Source organism: Oryx dammah, unplaced genomic scaffold (assembly GCF_014754425.2).
Source record: "Oryx dammah isolate SB20612 unplaced genomic scaffold, SCBI_Odam_1.1 HiC_scaffold_11227, whole genome shotgun sequence".
Classification (NCBI taxonomy): domain Eukaryota; kingdom Metazoa; phylum Chordata; class Mammalia; order Artiodactyla; family Bovidae; genus Oryx; species Oryx dammah.
The window spans coordinates 3824847-3844057 of NW_024080620.1; positions in this window are offsets into that span (position 1 = coordinate 3824847).

The following is a 19211-nucleotide window of genomic DNA, read 5'->3' on the forward strand; positions in this document are numbered from 1 at the left end:
TTTGGCCACCCCATGCGTAGAGTTGACTCATTGGAAAAGACTCTGATGCTGGGGGGGATTGGGGGCAGGAGGAGAAGGGGACGACAGAGGATGAGATGGCTGGATGGCATCACCGACTCGATGGACATAAGTTTGAGTGAACTCTGGGAGTTGGTGATGGACAGGGAGGCCTGGCGTGCTGCGATTCATGGGGTCACAAAGAATCAGACACGACTGAGCGACTGAACTGAACTGAACTGAACTGACTAGATGGACATTTTTTGGCAAAGTAATGTCTCTGCTTTTGAATATGCTATCTAGGTTGGTCATAACTTTCCTTCCAAAGAGTAGGTGTCTTTTAATTTCATGGCTGCAATTACCAACTGAAGCACAGAAGGCACTTAATAAAACTGTTAAATTGACCTAAATTTAAAATTCTTTTATAGTTGCAGCATGTCAGAATGTATTCCAGTTTACCTATAGATATTGCTGGATGAAACCCACAAAAGTTTTAGAAAGATAGATACTTGTATGAAAGGCTGTTGAGAGTCTTGGTTAATCCTCAATCTGAGACTTCTATTTGGAAAACAATCTTAACTCTCATTGGGATTTTATTTTATTTAGATTACAATATCCAGTAGAAGATATCAATTTGCAGGGTAATTTATGTTCCTAGGAAAGATTACAGGGTTTAATATTAATACGGATGTCAGGATTTCCACAAGATTGTTGAATAAAGAGATATAGTCTCTATCATCAAAGTGGTGAACTAAGATTTCTTGTCTATTTTAGCTTTGTTGTTTAAAAAAATAGTATTTAGTGACACAAAATGCAATTTTAGCAGATAGGAAGAAGAATTCATGTCATTTATAGTAGCTTTTGTTCAGATTAACTTGTAGGTCAAATTCTATTTACTATGGGGATGCCATCGATCTCCCCTAGGTCAATTCCAGTTTCCTTGTGGAGTAGGAGACCATGGGTTATAGGAATTCTTGTTGTGTTTGTCTGTTATGACTTTTATTAGGGAAATTGTGGCCCTTCTGGAACAAATAGATGGTCGAGAGCTTGGGTACCAGATTTTCAGAGAAGCCAAAAAGACAAAATTCATATATAAGAACTCTACTATTGCATTAAGGATGCAGAAATCAGTCTCGTTGGGGTTATGAGCCATTGTAGGTAGAGAAGCAGGAATTCATAGGAGGGAAACAAAAGATCTGTTCTCCATTTTCTTTAATTTTATGGTACAAACATTCTCAGTTTTGTTTGAAAAGTAAGCTAGACTGAAATATATGTGTAAATAAGACAGAGTAGGTAGCCATGGGGGCCTGCTCAAGTCCATATTCCCAAACTTACACATTCATGGTAGGAAGTATTCTGTACTTACATTCTCCCTGCATGACTTCTTTGTATATAATAAGCAAGTTTCTGATGATTACAGAGACACACATAGATTATAAGAAATTTTCTTAGAAAAGCATGTTTTCTTAAAAGAGATATAGGACATTTTTGTCCTCCTTTCCTTTGAGCCCATAAAATTGTGTTAAATTGTCTTTGAAAATGGGGAGAAATAGTCTCATTACTAATGTACATATTTATATCATAAATCAGTAAGCATCCCAATTATACAGAAACTCAAATAAATGGTCAAAGTTTATTCTGAGAATCAGTAGCAATTTGAACATTTCCATTGTAATCAGACTTTCTTTAATGTTCATAATAGTTTGTTTTAGGAATACTATTATTTTAATGCAAACAATATTATCTAATAGGAAATGGCTATATTTTAATGTTTATATATTTTTTGAATAATATAAAAGAAAGAAGATGAATTAAACAGCTCTTGCAGAGGAGCCCAAAAAGCAGAGATACACTAAGGTCTTGCAAACCTTTTGCTAAAGGAACACAGACTCTCAAAGAAAATGAACTAAAGTAATTTGTATTGATATGTTCAGGATCCTTTTATCTAGGGGAAGGAATATAAGAGAGAAAGGAATTTTAAAAATTGAAGTCAACTAAAAAAGTCACCTAAAACACAAAGCTTAAAATTTCTCTTTCTTTATTAATATTTCAGTAGGTAATATGTTAAATGGGTCAGACAGTAGCTTCAAGGACAAGTTCAAATTAAGCTGAGGTTTTTATCTTGAATTCAATTTCACTAATTATTTTAATAATTGAAGATGTTATCTAAAGCAAGTTGTAAATCAGCTAATTATTTACACTGTTTCTGTTTTCTGTCAAATTATGCATTTCAATTGATGTAATAAATATTATCTTTAGGGAGATGCAGGTGTAATGTCTATGTAAAATTAACTAGAACAAAGTCAATATCAGTATCAAATAAAACAGGTGTACAATTATAATGGTTAATTTGGAAACACAGTTTAGGTAGGATAGGTAACAAATATATTTTCATGATCTTCAGAAATAAAAGTATGGAAAATAATTTACTTTAAACTATAGCTAAATTCAGCTTTTCTAGATTCATGGCTATTTTTTATCTTTTCTTTTTCTCTGCCCCTTGGCTCTTCTTCCTGAAGTGTTTATGCACCTTTCTTTCTCTTATACCCACCAATTCTTTTATCCGAGATTTCAAGCCCAGATAACCCAGTTTGTCTTGTGTAAGTTTTTACCATTGTAGACATGGACACACTCACTAGGGGAATAAACAAAAAAAGTCATGTGTGTGCATGTGTTTCTGTGAGAGGCAGAAGAGAGGTAGAAGAGAGAGGGAAAGAGAGGAGGAAAGAGGCCGAGATGCCAAGTTTTATTTTTTGGTAGGAGAGAGGAAGCTAAACAGAAGAAAGGAAATGTAAAAAAATATATCTATGGGTATGGCATTGCTGAAAGCTTCAGAAAAAAATATGACAGAGGATGTGAACACTATCTTAACATACTGATAAAAGTAAGCTTTTGAAAACTCCTCCTTCTCTTTAAACATAAGGCCTAGAAATATATTGGAACTGCAGAGACAAATTAATAGAATATCCTCTTGATATTAGAAAAGAAAAAAATTAAGATGCATTTTATTTCACAGGCTTGGTATTAAGTCTTTGGGGTCCATTATTGCTGAGAAACATTTAGTTCTCTGAAATTGGAGAAGTGGGCTTGTATTGGGTGAGGGTCTTGCATCATTAAAATGAATTTCACCTTCTAAAAATGCTTCTGAACACTTAACATTCTTTGCAATATTAAGAAGCAGACAGTTTCTGCTCCCTAAAATCTCACAACCAATGGACAAAGACGGGCAGACACACAGGTCATGATAGCATAGTCTGTTGTACACGAGGAAAGCACAGAGCAGGGACAGCTCAACTGGTCTAAGTCGAGAGAAAATTTCCTTCATAACTTGGAAATAGTCATAGTGGTGTTTTAATTACCAATTTAAAAGCTCTCTGATATTTTTTTTCTGGATATTTTCTTTAGATAATTCCCCATAGGAGAGACTATTTCCATCTCAAATAGAGAAGACTAAACATAGAGAAATTTACAGGAATGAACTAGACACAGTCCTTATTAGAGAAATTTGTTTGCCAATATTATGACTGTACTCCTTTCCTTTAGAATTTTGCATCGTGGACACTATAGGTCACTTTTAAAAACTGAATTAATTGACAGCCATTCTCAGATCTAAAACTCAAACTGCTACTTACTTTCTAGATGATCTTAAAACTGTCTCTTAATCTCACCATGTCTCAGTTTCCTTCCCTTGAAAATGGGAATGGTAGTGTCTAACTACTGGACTGATTAAACGAATTAGAAAAAAAAAAAATTAGTCCATAGCACATAGAGGGAACTCACTGTACATAAGTATTGCTGAATAAATTATTACCAAAAAATGATAACAAATCCAAAATCATAATTTTCTAGGTCAGACTTGATTGACACTATGAGCCACTGGGTTGGGAAAGTCCCTTTGAATTATCCCCTTAACAAATGGAGGATTCCCTTGATAAATTTGCCATCATCAATGCATCTGTAGATTCAGTGGCATTTGGAGGGGTAATTGTGGTGAACCAAATGAAATTCTATTTTATTCAGCATACTTTTATTTATTTATTTATTTATTTTTGCCAAGATATTCTTTATTTTATTTTATTTTTTTGTTTTATTAATTTATTTTTTTTACTTTACAATTCTGTATTGGTTTTGGCATTCATTGACATGAATCCACCACGGGTGTACATGCGTTCCCAAACATGAACCCCCCTCCCACCCCCCTCCCCACAACATCTCTCTGGGTCATCCCGGCATACTAGCCCCAAGCGTGCCATATCCTGCATCGGACATAGACTGGCAATTCGATTCTTACATGATATTATACATGTTTCAATGCCATTTTCCCAAATCATCTTACCCTTAAATGGAGACTGTGTGTGCTTAGTCGCTCAGTTGTGTCCGACTCTGTGCGACCCCTTTGACTGTAGCCTGCCAGGCTGCTTTTTCCATGGGGATTCTCCAGGCAAGAATATTGGAGTGGATTGCCATGCCCTCCTCCAGGGGATCTTCCGAACCCGGGGATCAAACTCAGGTCTCCCGCATTGCAAGCAGATTCTATACCAGCTGAGCTACCAGGAAACTAGAAATACTAAAGAGTCTTCAGGAAGTCTACTGAACTTCTAGGCATAAGTAACAGTCCTCTAAAGACAAACACCATCAACTTTTTCTCACTTTTCCTTTCAGGTAACTGGAACTAGGACCTTTTGAAAAGGCATAGCCCAACTAAAGGGACTCTTTCTAATGCAGAACTTCATGTCCTAAACAATTTCATGTCCTAAACAACAGGAAAAATGGCACCATGTCTTTGACAGGTTTCCTTTATCCTCATATTTTCATTCTAGCAGAAGTTTTGCCTATAGCAATGAAATCACTTAACATAAGATTATATTAAGGTAAAAACACAAATTGCTTTTTTTTATTATTAGAAAATGGTACTTGTTTTAAGATAAGCGGTATAAAATAAATCAGGATGTAATATTAAGATGTATGATTTCGTTGTTTTCTTATTAAATGCTAACAAAAGCTTTCAGTAAATACTAGAATGTCAGTAAATGCTAGAAATAAATTTCCCTTTATGTTCTGTTCTATGACTCTATAGAAAGTCCCTTATTTCTGAAATAGCCATATTACATTCAGAACATTGAGCTGATAATTAACCATTGAGTGGTAATTAACAAACTTGTCAAATTTACACACAGGATCAGGTGGTAGGCTAGGAGGAATTGTACTGCAAAACAAACATGGGATCGGGTAATCCAGAGAAACCCATGTGCAAATCTATCAGAAATTAAGATAAGGATCAGGGAACCCAGGCATATACAAAATTTACATCAGACAAGATGACCACAGAGTTTCATAGCTAAGTTGAAAACGCATGAAAAAAAAAATCAAATTCAGATGGAAAAAAAAGTATTTTATTAGTAGCAATAAATTTCAGCATTAAGTTTGGCCCCCAAACCACAAGCAGAGAACTTTGGTAGCTAGGCATGTCATTTCCAAATGTTATACAATAAAGCCTAAATAATTCTAGGTCTCAAAAACAAGGGAACCTGAGGCTACACCCCTCCCACTACCCATCCAAGGGAAATCCAGCATCATACACATCTGAGTACCAAAAAGAGAGAAGACAGAGTTTACTTGTCCTCACAAGTGCACTTTCCCTCAAGTTGCAGCTATAGGTGGAATAGTCCCAGACCCAACTAATTGGGAAAGAGAGCAAAACAGCCACAGGATGGATCTTGTGCTATACCTCCTATTCCTCCCCAACACCCATTCCCTGCTGCAAGCATAGAGAGAATGAGAAAGACAGCCTGTTTTAAAATGATAAGGCAATGGATCCATCTACTTTCAATTTTTGTCTAACTGGTACTCTGGAATCAGATTAAAAATCTTTTCCCATTGTGGTTGTATTAGTTTTGTATTGCCGTAGCAACTTACCACAAATTTAGCAGCTTAAACAACAAAAATGTATTATTTTATAGTTCTGCAGGTAAAAATTCCAACCCAGATCTCATGATAACAAAACTAAGAGATTTGCAGATCTCTGTTCCTTTCTAGAGGTTCTCAGGGGATAATTAATTTTCTGATCTTTTGGGTTATTGGCAGGATTCAGTTCTTTAAGAGTGTAAGACCAAAATCTTTGTTTCTCTCTGGCAACTGCTTCCCACGTCTAGAGGTTGCACACATTCCTTGTCTCATGGTGTCTCCCTCCATCTTCACCACCAGCAAGTGCAGGTCTGCTTCCTTTCACACTGGATCTCTCTTTTCTCTCATCTCTCTGACCCAGCAAGAAGTGTTCTCCAATTGTAAGGGCTCTTACAACTTAATTTGATCCACTTGAATAATACAGGATACTGTCCCTATTTTAAAGTCAACTGTTAGCAACTTAATCCTATCTACAACCTGAATTCCTTCTGCCAAAGTAACATGTTCACTGTTCTAGGGATAAGGATGCAGACATTTTGGAGGGTCATTGATATTTCTTACACCATGGAAGTTAAGATGAAAATATAGGGGGAAATAAGCTGAATGTAGAGAGTCTTTGAATTTTAGCCTGGATTTCTTTTTTGCCAGGTAATAGCTGTTTAAATTTGAGATAGCTGCTTTAATTCTCTGAGCCTCAATTCCTGTTCCTTTTACATCAAAGTACTAATACTTACCACAATGAAGGTCTTTGGGGGCTGAAAAAATTAGAGCCAAAGGTGTTAAAGGGGGTTGTCTGTAATAAAACTGAAGAGCAAATGGCTCACCAAAAGGGATTTAAATTCCAAAATTCTGTTAAAATATTTCTCTTGACAAAACACATCAGTGGGATATATTAGGCAAAACTACAATATTCAAATATTCAACTAAACTCATATGATTGCTATGAGGCCAAAGTGAAATGGATTTATGTAAGATGCATAACATATAATAAATATTTCACAATTTTAGTTTTTTTTTCTAAATGTTTTATCCTAACTATATTTACTAAGTTTTTGAATATGAAAATATTATTGCATTCATTTATTTCTTCTTTAACTATCCATATCATGCTATCTCTGACCACCTGGGCTCCTTTTTACATGCTTTTAAACATATTCAGCCAAATATTTGGTTTTTAAAATTTCTATTCTCTAAGTCCCATCTATCACATTCAATCATATCTATTGGGTTGTCCAAAAAGTTCATTTAAGATTTACCATATCTTATGGAAAATAACCTGAACAAATGTTTTGTTCAACCCAAGTATATTCATCCATGGAACGTAGACAATAAAAAATGTCCAATATTCAAATAGCTTTTTATAGAAATCTTTTCATTATTCTCTTTGTGAGTTAGTTTTCTAATGCCTTTCTAATAATCTTATTTTATTTTTATCACTGTAGATGCTAATGTCATATCATTTTGACAGCATTTCTTATTCATTTCACCCTTATTTTCTAATGATTTCTAAAAGGATTTTAAATTGCATATAAGCATTTTTAATAGGCACTATTTTTCTCATTCAGTTTTATAGGCTATAGCTTACAAATAATATCTGATACATTGATACATTGTGTTGCTACATGTGTTTTATCAGTCTATTTATATAATCTTAGAAATATTTTACTAGTGCAGATATGTTAATAAATGAACTTTATATAACATCTCTTAATAAACATTAACTTAGGCCAAAAGATCAGATATAAACAAGACTTATCTTTCATGGGAACATGCAGTACCTTTTTCATTCTTGAATTTTCTCTAAACTGAAGTTTCTCTCAAGAAACAATTCTCTCCAGCTTTAGTCATAATAAGACAGAAAGAGCTAAGAATCTAAAGAACTTGAACTTTTCAAGATCCTTTGCTCCTTCATTAGAGATGTAGAAATAAAAGATGAACTAACTCTTCAGTAACCAGGCATATAGTAAAATATTATAACAGGTTATCTTTCTTTGTTTCTCTCTTCTCTTATTCCTCCCTCCCTCCCTCTTTCTTTCTCACTTTCTTTCTTTTCGTTTTTTTGGCAGTGAGTTGGAAATATTATAAAAAGTTATTTTAATAAGATTTATAATGACCATGTTAGGGAACAACCTTTTTAAATGAGAGACATGTGAAAGGAGCACAGGAAAACACTAATACTAAAAGAGGTGAGTTGTTCATTCTGAAGAAATAAGTTATTCACGGTTAAGAGAAGCTTGTTGAGCATGAATTTTATTTGCAATCTTGGCTCTCACTTGACCAGAACATTTTTTTATTTGCATTATTCTAGGGTTGAAAAAATAACAAATAATAAGGCTTAAGAAGGAAATTATGTCTAAGATTAAATACATACCAAGCTACTTGATGTTTCAGTTCAGCTGACTTGGGTAACTATATACATTTTTTGCCAGATCCAGACACAATAGAGCTTTCCTGGTGGCTCAGCAATAAAGAATCTGACTGCAATGCAGGTGATGCAGGTTTGATCCCTGAGTGGGGAAGATCCCCTGGAGATAAACATGACAACCCACTCCAGTATTCTTGCCTGGAGAATACCATGGACAGAGAAGCCTGGTGGGATACAGTCCATAGGGTCACAAAGGTTCAGACATGACAGGAAATTTAGCACGCATGCACACAAGACACACTCATGTGGGCAAAATTAACAATCACATCAGTACAATAGCTGGGAATCTCAGTTCAGTTCAGTTCAGTTCAGTTGCTCAGTCGTGTCCTACTATTTGTGACCCCATGAATCACTGCACGCCAGGCCTCACTGTCCATCACCAACTCCCGGAGTGCACTCAGATTCACGTCCATCGAGTCAGTGATGCCGTCCAGCCATCTCATCCTCTGTCGTCCCCTTCTTCTCATGCCCCCAATCCCTCCCAGCATCAAAGTCTTTTCCAATGAGTCAACACTGCATGAGGTGGCCAAAGTACTGGAGTTTCAGCTTTAGCATCATTCCTTCCAAAGAAATCCCAGGGCTGATCTCCTTCAGAATGGACTGGTTGGATCTCCCTGCAGTCCAAGGGACTCTCAAGAGTCTTCTCCAACACCAGAGTTCAAAAGCATCAATTCTTTGGCGCTCAGCCTTCTTCACAGTCCAACTCTAACATCCATATATGACTACTGGAAAAACCATAGCCTTGACTAGATGGTCTTTAGTCGGCAAAGTAATGTCTCTGCTTTTGAATATGCTATCTAGGTTGGTCATAACTCTTCTTCCAAGGAGTAAGTGTCTTTTAATTTCATGGCTGCAGTCACCATCTGCAGTGATTTTGGAGCCCCCCCAAAATAAAGTCTGACACTGTTTCCACTGTTTCCCCATCTATTTCCCATGAAGTGATGGGACCGGATGCCATGATCTTCATTTTCTGAATGTTGAGCTTTAAGCCAACTTTTTCACTCTCCTCTTTCACTTTCATCAAGAGGCTTTTTAGTTCCTCTTCACTTTCTGCCATAAAAGTGGTGTCATCTGCATATCTGAGGTTATTGATCTTTCTCCTGGCAATCTTGATTCCAGCTTGTGTTTCTTCCAGCCCAGCGTTTCTCATGATGTACTCTGCATAGAAGTTAAATAAGCAGGGTGACAATATACAGCCTTGACATACTACTTTTCCTATTTGGAACCAGTCTGTTGTTCCATATCCAGTTCTAACTGTTGCTTCCTGGCCTGCATATAGGTTTCTCAAGAGGAAGGTCAGGTGGTCTGGTATTCTCATCTCTTTCAGAATTTTCCACAGTTTATTGTGATCCACACAGTCAAAGGCTTTGGCATAGTCAATAAAGCAGAAATATATGTTTTTCTGGAACTCTTTTGCTTTTTCCATGATCCAGCGGATGTTGGCAATTTGATCTCTGGTTCTTCTGCCTTTTCTAAAACCAGCTTGAACATCTGGAATTTCACAGTTCACGTATTGCTGAAGCTTGGCTTGGAGAATTTTGAACATTACTTTACTAGCATGTGAGATGAGTACAATTGTGCGGTAGTTTGAGCAATCTTTGGCATTGCCTTTCTTTGGGATTGGAATGAAAACGGACCTTTTCCAGTCCTGTGGCCACTGCTGAGTTTTCCAAATTTGCTGGCATATTGAGTGCAGCACTTTCACAGCAGCATCTTTCAGGATTTGAAATAGCTCAACTGGAATTCCATCACCTCCACTAGCTTTGTTTGTAGTGATGATTCCTAAGGCCCACTTGACTTCACATTCCAGGATGTCTGGCTCTAGATGAGTGATCACACCATCTGGACATATGGATAACCAATACCCTTTTTGGCCTCAAGGTATTTGTAAACCTCATTCTTCCTTTTGGAATAGTCTATCCCACCACTCCTAGCTTTTCACCTACACATTTTCTTTCTTTCTTTTTTTAAAGTTAAATTTTTAATTTATATTTTATTTATTTTTTGCCTAAAGGAAAGAAGTTTATTATTATTTTTTGACTTTTTAAAAATGTATTTATTTTTAAAATTCAGTTCAGTTCAATTCAGTCGCCAGGTAGTGTCTGACTTTTTACTACGCCATGCACTCCAGCACGCCAGGCCTCCCTGTCCATCACCAACTCCCAGAGTTTACTCAAACTCATGTCCATTGAATTGGTGATGTCATCTAACCATCTCATCCTCTATTGTCCCCTTCTCCTTCTGCCTTCAGTCTTTCCCAGCATTAGGGACTTTTCAAATGAGTCAGCTCTTTGCATCAGGTGGCCAAACAAAGTATTGGAGTTTTAACTTCAACATCCATCCTTCCAATGAACATTCAGGACTGATGTCCTTTAGGATGGACTGGTTGTATCTCCTTGCAGGCTAAAGAATTCTCAGGAGTGTTCTCCAATCCCACAGTTCAAAAGCATCAGTTCTTCAGCGTTTGCCTTTCTTTATAGTACAATTCTCACATCCATACATGACTACTGGAAAAACCATAGCTTTGACAGATGGACCTTTGCTGGCAAAGCAATGTCTCTGCTTTTTAATATGCTGTCTAGGTTGGTCATAGCTTTTCTTCCAATGGGACAGGATGCCATAATCTTTGTTTTCTGAATGTTGAGCTTTAAGCCAACATTTTCACTCTCTTCTTTCACTTTCATCAAGAGTATCTTTAGTTTTTCCTTACTTTCTGCCATAAGAGTGGTGTCATCTGCATGTCTGAGGTTATTGATATTTCTTCCAGCAATCTTGATTCCAGCTTGTGCTTCATCCAGCCCAGCATTTCTCATGATGTACTCTCCATATTAGTTAAATAATCAGAGAGACAATATACAGCCTTGATGTACTCCTTTTCCTATCTGGAACCAGTCTGTTATTCCATGTCCAGTTCAAACTGTTGCTTCCTGACCTGCATATAGATTTCTCAAGAGTAAGTCAAGTGGACTGGTATTCCCATCCCTATCAAAATTTTCCAGTTTATTGTGATCCACACAGTCAAAGGCTTTGGCATAGTCAATAAGCTGAAATAGACATTTTTCTGGAATGCTCTTGCTTTTTCAATGAGCCAGTGGATGTTGGCACTTTGATCTCTGGTTACTCTGCCTTTTCTAAAACCATCTTGAACATCTGGAATTTCACTGCTCACATATTGCTGAAGCCTGGCCTGAAGAATTTTGAGCATTACTTTACTAACATGTGAGATGAGTACAATTGTGCGGTAGTTTGAGCATACTTTGGTATTGCCTTTCTTAGGGACTGGAATGAAAACTGACCTTTTCCAGTCCTGTGGCCACTGCTGAATTTCCAAATTTGCTGGCATATTGAGTGCAACATTTTCTCATCATCATCTTTTAGATTTTGAAATAGCTCAACTGAAATTCCATCACCCCCACTAGCTTTGTTTGTAGTGATGCTTCCCGCTTGACTTCACATTCCAGGATGCCTGGCTCTTGGTGAGTGATCACATCATCATGATTATCTGGGTCATGAAGATCTTTTTTGTACAGGTTGTGTTTTTTTTTTTTTTTTTCTGTGTATTCTTGCCATCTCTTCTTATTTTCTGCTTCTGTTAGGTCCATACCATTTCTGTCCTTTATTGAGCCCTCCTTTGCATGGAAGGGGCTTCCCTGGTGGCTCAGAGGTTAAAGCGTCTGCATCCAATATGGGAAACCTGGGTTCGATCCCTGGGTCTGGAAGATCCCCTGGAGAAGGAAATGGTAACCCACTCCACTATTCATGCCTGGAGAATCCCATGGACAGGGGAGCCTGGCGAGATACAGTCCACGGTGTTGCAAAGAGTCAGACACGACTGAGCGACTTCACTTCACTTTGCATGAAGTGTTCCCTTGGTATCTCTGATTTTCTTGAGGAGATCTCTAGTCTTACCCATTCTGTTGTATTCCTCTATTTCTTTGCATTGATCACTGAGGAAGGCTTTCTTATCTCTCCTTGCTATTCTCTGGAACTCTGTATTCAGATGCTTATATCTTTCCTTTTCTTCTTTGCTTTTGGCTTCTCTTCTTTTCACAATTATTTGTAAGGCCTCCTCAGACAGCCTTTTTGCTTTTTTGTATTTCTTTTCCATGGGGATGGTCTTGGTCCCTGTCTCCTGCACAATGTCACGAACCTCCGTCCATAGTTCATCAGGCATGCTATCAGATCAAGTCCCTTAAATCCATTTCTCACTTCCACTATATAATCGTTAAGGATTTGATTTAGGTCATACCTGAATGGTCTAGTAGTTTTCCCTACTTTCTTCAATTTAAGTCTGAATTTGGCAATAAGGAGTTCATGATCTGAGCCACAGTCAGCTCCAGTCTTGTTTTGCTGACTGTATAGAGCTTCTCCATCTTTGGCTGCAAAGAATATAATTGATCTGATTTCAGTGTTGACCATCTGGTGATGACCATATGTAGAGTCTTCTCTTGTGTTGTTGGAAAAGGGTGTTCGCTATGACCAGTTCATTCTCTTGGCAAAGCTCTATTAGCTTTTGCCCTGCTTCATTCTGTACTCCAAGGCCAAATTTGCCTTTTACTCCAGATGTTTCTTGACTTCCTACTTTTGCATTCCAGTCCCCTATAAGGAAAAGGACATCTTTGCTGGGTGTTAGTTCTAAAAGGTCTTGTAGGTCTTCATAGAACCATTCAACTTCAGCTTCTTCAGCATTACTTGTCAGGGCATAGACTTGGATTACCATGATGTTGAATGGTTAGCCTTGGAGATGAACAGAGATCTTTCTGTCATTTTTGAGACTGCATCAAAGTGCTGCATTTTGGACTCTTTTGTTGACTATGAGGGCTGCTCCATTTCTTCTAAGGGATTCTTCTAAGAGATTCTTTTTAAATTAATTAATTTTCATTGGAGGATAATTACTTTACAATATTGTGATGATTTTTGCCATACATCAACATGAATCAGCCATAGGTATATATGTGTCCTCTGCATCCTGAACCTCCCTCCTTACCCTATCCTTCTAGATTTTCCAAGAGCTCAACTTTGGGTGCCCTGCTTCATGCATAGAACTCGTACTGGTCATCTGTTTTAGTATACAATTCAATGCTATTCTCTCAGATCATGCTGCCCTCTCTTTCTCTACTGAGTCTTTTTCTTAATCTTCTCAGCATTTCCAGGCTATATGAGATGCCCCGATACGTTTTCTTTAAGCACACTATAATAACCCTGGTATGGCATATACCATACCTTGTTTTAACCATTTATTATTCTTTCTACCTTATTAGGTCATATGGAACATATAAATATAGAGTCTTAATCTTGCTCACCATTATTATTTTCTTGATAAGCATAATATTTAGCCTAGCATAATTATTAGTTTGCTGTAACATAACTGGTTCCCACTCTTGAATCATCAATATGTAGGTACCACCAAAATCCTATTAAAAGGGGAATAAGATTTGAAAATCTTGCTGTCTCTACATGTTAAGCAATTTACTCCATATTTCCCCAAACTCTTAGGTAATGCTACGGAGAACCAGCTACTGTGCTGGCCACACAGAGCACATGTTTTATTTGGGTACCTCGTGCTGTATGTTGGGCAACCACTTAACCTCCGTGCCCTTATTCCCGCCCCAGTAATTTATGTGGATACTGGGGTGAAAGACACATAGATGCAAATAGATATGAAAGAAAGCTTATTATTCATACAGTAAACATGTAAAGATTTTCAAGCAAAAGGTCTCAAGTTTGGTCTGGAGTAAAACAAGAAACATCACTGGGGAAGGTTGACTCTGGTTTTAGTTACTGTTATGAGATGGGGAAAGAGTAAAGGTTCCCTGTCCAGACTGGACACACATTATTTGAACTTTATTCAGTTGTGAGTAAAAGGTGAAGGGGAAGGAAGGAGCCTGAAAGTTGTGAGTGGTCAAACATCAGAAATGAAACCTTTGTCTTTACTACAGTAAACAAGACTGATTATGTTTTTAAGGTTTTTAAAGAATGAGATGAATAATATCAGTGATAGGTATTTTAATAGAAATTAAGTAGTAAAGGTGTCAAGAATTTATCTATACAGTATTAACAACATATGTGAGTAGCTTCACATACATTGACTTATTTAATCCCTGTTATATTCTGTCATGACCATATTAGACAACTTAGAACTTCAAAGTTCAGAAATATGTAGTAACATATACAAGGTCATAGTCATGTAAGACAGCAGAAGAACCAAGGTGTAATTACTCACTGAACCATTGTGAGTTTAAGACATAGATTTCCCTGTTCAGTTTGGAACATCTGAAGTCTCTTAATGTCTTCTACATCTTAGAGGAAAAGAAGAAAGTAAATTCAATATTTATTCTTAGTCCTTAATGTCGTACTCTGACAACTGTGCTAAGGAAGCTAAGGACTCTTACATGAAACAACTTGCCTATACCTCTGTTTCCAAAAAGGAAAAAACTTTCAAGGCCTACCTAATTCAAGTACCACTGATTCTTAAATGTTATGTAACCAGCTATTTGAACCACAATATTGGTAAGGAAGAGCACACTATACTCTGCACCTACATTGCAAATCAGATTTCTCTCATGCTATGAACTGTACATATTTGATTTCATAATTCAAATTTAGCAACACATTTCTTACCTTTCTTTCCATACCTGAGAGGTTTCTTAATGTGTAGTTCCACTGAGAAAATACACACTGACTCTATGTGCTTTTATAGTGTCATTAATATACAGTGTACACAAACTTTTCAACTCCTCTCTGAACTGTACTAAAAATAAATGCAGAGCAGTTATTGTAATTATAGAGTAAATATAACAAATTGACATAATTATAATTAAAACCAGTAAAAGTGGTGAGCACTTTGAAATGTACAAAAATTAATCTAAGACCCTTACTTGTGGCTAAAACTTCTCTCTCCTTGAAGAAGCAAAATATTAACCAAGAACTTAGAGGCAAAAAATAAAAGTATGAAGCAATTTTCCATTCTAGGGCAGGAAGAATATCATCTAAGCCAAATTTGTGCTCTACCAGTGTTCACTCAGTTTACTTGAAAGTGAACTTAAAATGACTCTTTCATGTTGAGATTTTGTCTAGTATTATACCGTGAAAAGAAGATTCAAAAGATATGTTCAGATAAGAAAAGCAAGTTTAAAATCACACATTTACATATAATTTTGCCTCATTCTCATCCAGTTTCTAGTGAAATATTTGTTGGGACTAGTTATTTGGACAATTGTCTAAATTCTCTCAATTCTCAACCTTGCATGTAAAGAAAAATATTACACACAGCTTCATTTATCCAAGGTTTTTTCCTAGGTAGTATTGCATTAAAGATTTCACATAATTAGCACATTAAAAAAAAAAAAAAAACACCTCTCTGGCATTTTCCTTCTCTTCTGGGAAACTGTTTTTTAGTGTCCAGTATTTCTGTGTTTGCCTTGGATTTTCTGGAGTGAGAGTGACAGGTAAAAATGCATTAATATGGAGAAGATGCTTGTAGCATATTTTCAAAAGACCATATATATATATATTTTTTTTTTTTCAGTAAGTGAATGTCATTGATTAAAGGATAGCTTGTCAAAATACTTCCATATGGGGATCTTAAGACAAAGGGTAAAAGAAAGAATGAACAAAGAAAGAAAGAGGATGAGGGCAAAACAATAACAAATAATAAAAATAAATGTACATAAATATGGAGAGACTTGACATATGAATTTCTAATAGATAATGAGTTAGACATAGACAAATGGTGGCTATGATGAGTTTTGTTGCACATTTTTTTTTGTGCATCATTAAATATGATGAGTAAGAGATAAGTGCAAAGTCTAAAGACAAATCTGAGTGTATCCAGAATGACAGATAAGCATTAGAAGCATAGAGACAAAATTCACAGAATTGATGAGATCTGATTTTGTGAAGTCACTGTAATTCATATGACACAGGGAATTAAGGGAATTAACATAATTTTGAATAAATGTTTGAAGGAACATTATTGGTCATTTTATATTGATAAGGACATTAAAATTTTTCTTTTTATTTTTAAACTAATGGAAACTGAGCAATCAGTAATGTCAAAAACAAATAAGGGAATGACATAAAACAATAGTAAGAAAAATAACTCATCAGTATTTTTAATACTCTTTTTATTGATGTTCTTTTGTAATATGAGAAACAATGTGCATGTAAGCAGCAATGGCAACAATAAAATTTCAATGAAGAAACTTCCTGAGTCTTAATCTCAAGGAATTTTCACTAGTTTAAATTGTTAAGCTACATACTTCCCACTATATAGTGTCTTTGCAGTGTATTTTCTCAGATGTTTTAGAAATCCTCAAAGCTCATAATGTGCTCTCAGCATTCTCATTTGAAACCATTTAATGAAGTTTGGTGGTTCAGAGAATACACAGTCACCTCTGACGATATAACTACTAAAATATAATCACATTATTTCCTTTTTGCCCTCATGGTTTCCCCTTGTCTTATGTAGAAGCTGAAACATGGTGATCCATAATTTTTTTTAAAAGAATCTTTCTCATTAACAAACAGTGAAGTTTTCCATGAGGCCTGTAATCCTGATTTATCATGATTGCTACAGACTATCTTCAGGGTACATACCTATGGAACACAACTTTTAAAAACATATTTTGATAATGTGCTATTTGTAAGTTCCATAGCAAGCATCTATGACCATAATGAACTGAGTTGGGAAGAGTGGGCTAAGGACTTTCTCTTCACAGGACATTACTGCTACTTTTATTAATGCTCTCTCCTAGTGTGTGATGCTTGGTTTTATACATTTATATGTTTTATTCATTCTTTCTACCAGAGGATATGTGAAAAGGTTAGTTAAATATATAGGAATATCATTATACTTTGCCAAGGAGGAAACTTGTACATAAGTGTGAAGGCAGATGAAAACTCATTTCATGTAAACTTTTTTTTCATTCCTTGAAGGTGTAAAGAACTCAGGTACTATATTTAGGATTCTGCAATAACCTTTCATTTTGGCATAGGGTTTAGTGATGCTTGTGTTTGTTAGTCGTACTCATTTCACTAAGTTATCTATTCATTCCTAAAAAAGCTAAAAGAAGAGATGAAGAACAATAAGAAAAGAAGATAAGGTGAATGAGGAATAAAGAGAAGACAGTAAGGTAGAAGTAAACAAATGAAAAGGAAAATATCCAGCCAGATGAGTACTTTAGCATTGAATCAAATTTTGATCCCTTCTTGCCACAATCATAGGAGGTCAGAATTATTATTTTTATACTAAAGATGAGAAAGACAGCAGTAATTCATCTTAAAGGATGCTTGGTTGTCTTTGCCCTTGAAGCTAATATACCAACATATTTTCTCCATATATTATATAATGTTCAGATTTGAAATTAGCCAAAAAATATAAGAAAATATATTTTAATATACCTATTTACAACACATGTATGTGCATATGTATGTACATTTATAGTATATATGCATATATATATATCTTACATGGAAGTAATGTTTTGAAGGGATATTTCTAAAATTAATTTTTAATTAATATGATTAGGAAATTCTCTCAGTCTCACCTTTCTCATGACTTCCAATTATGCTTAAAATTCCAAATACTTACAAAGATCTACCAGGCCTCCTAAATGTTGCTGAAGACTACCTCTCTGACGTCACTCCCTGTCCCCTTCTCCTTACTTCCTGTGCTGTCTCACTGTTCTCCTGGTCTTCCACAAATGCTAGAGTCACACTAACTGTGACAATACTTAGATGTCTTTTCATCAAATCTAATAAGAGTTTTTTTTCTCATCTCATATAATTCATACAGGTTTTATTAATGCTATAGAACCATGGTATACATGATATGCTTGTTGTCAATTAAAAAATGGTAATTAAAATTTCCTTTGTAGAATTTTAAAACTTGTTTTTAATATTAAAATGCAAGGCCAGAAAATTGAGTATCTCATGTTACATAATTATTTATTGCTCAGAAAGGAACCTATAATGACCTTAGTTAAAAAGCTCTTCTTAAATATTATAGGTTTCTCCCATTTTCTCATCCATAAAGAATATTAAATGATCTGATATATAGTAATGGGGGAAAAGAACCCAAGTCTAATTATTTTTCTTTATTATTTTTATTATTTTTGTCTTTTCAAATACAAATTGCATTAAGTAGTTCAGAATTGTATGTTAGATTTGGAGTCTGCTCTCAAATCCCTTTTCAGGTCCTTTTATCTGAAGCCGAGAAGTTGAGAGAGAAAGGCAGACAGAATAAGAAATATAATTATAACAGAACAGGGATAAGTAGGAGAATCGGTCAAATAGAGAAGTAATATTTAAATCCCTATCAAAGAGAATCATGAGGACACTGTAGACTACAATATGTGGGTGGCCTGTTTGTCCAGGAAGTCACATTACCAAAGATTTTCCAAATTCAGAAAAAAATACATTTATGGGAATTCCCTGGTGGTCCAATGTTTAGGACTCCACTCTCCCTGCAGAAGCCACAAGTTCAAACCCTGGTAGGGGAACTAAGATCCCACAAGCCATGGGTGTACCCCCCGCCAATACATTTCTATATTTGTTTATATTCTTACATGCTGCCACTGCTACTGCTGCTAAGTCGCTTCAGTCGTGTCCGACTCTGTGCGACCCCATAGAAGGCAACCCACCAGGCTCCCCGTCCTGGGATTCTCCAGGCAGTGGAGTAGGTTGCCATTTCCTTCTCCAATGCATGCAAGTGAAAAGTGAAAGTGAAGTCGATCAGTCGTGTCCGACTCTTATCGACCCCATGGACTACAGCCTACCAGGCTCCTCCATCCACGGGGTTTTCCAGGCAAGAGTACTGGAGTGGTACTATTATATTAATATTATTATATATTAATATATTATTTTACTATATACATAGTTTCTC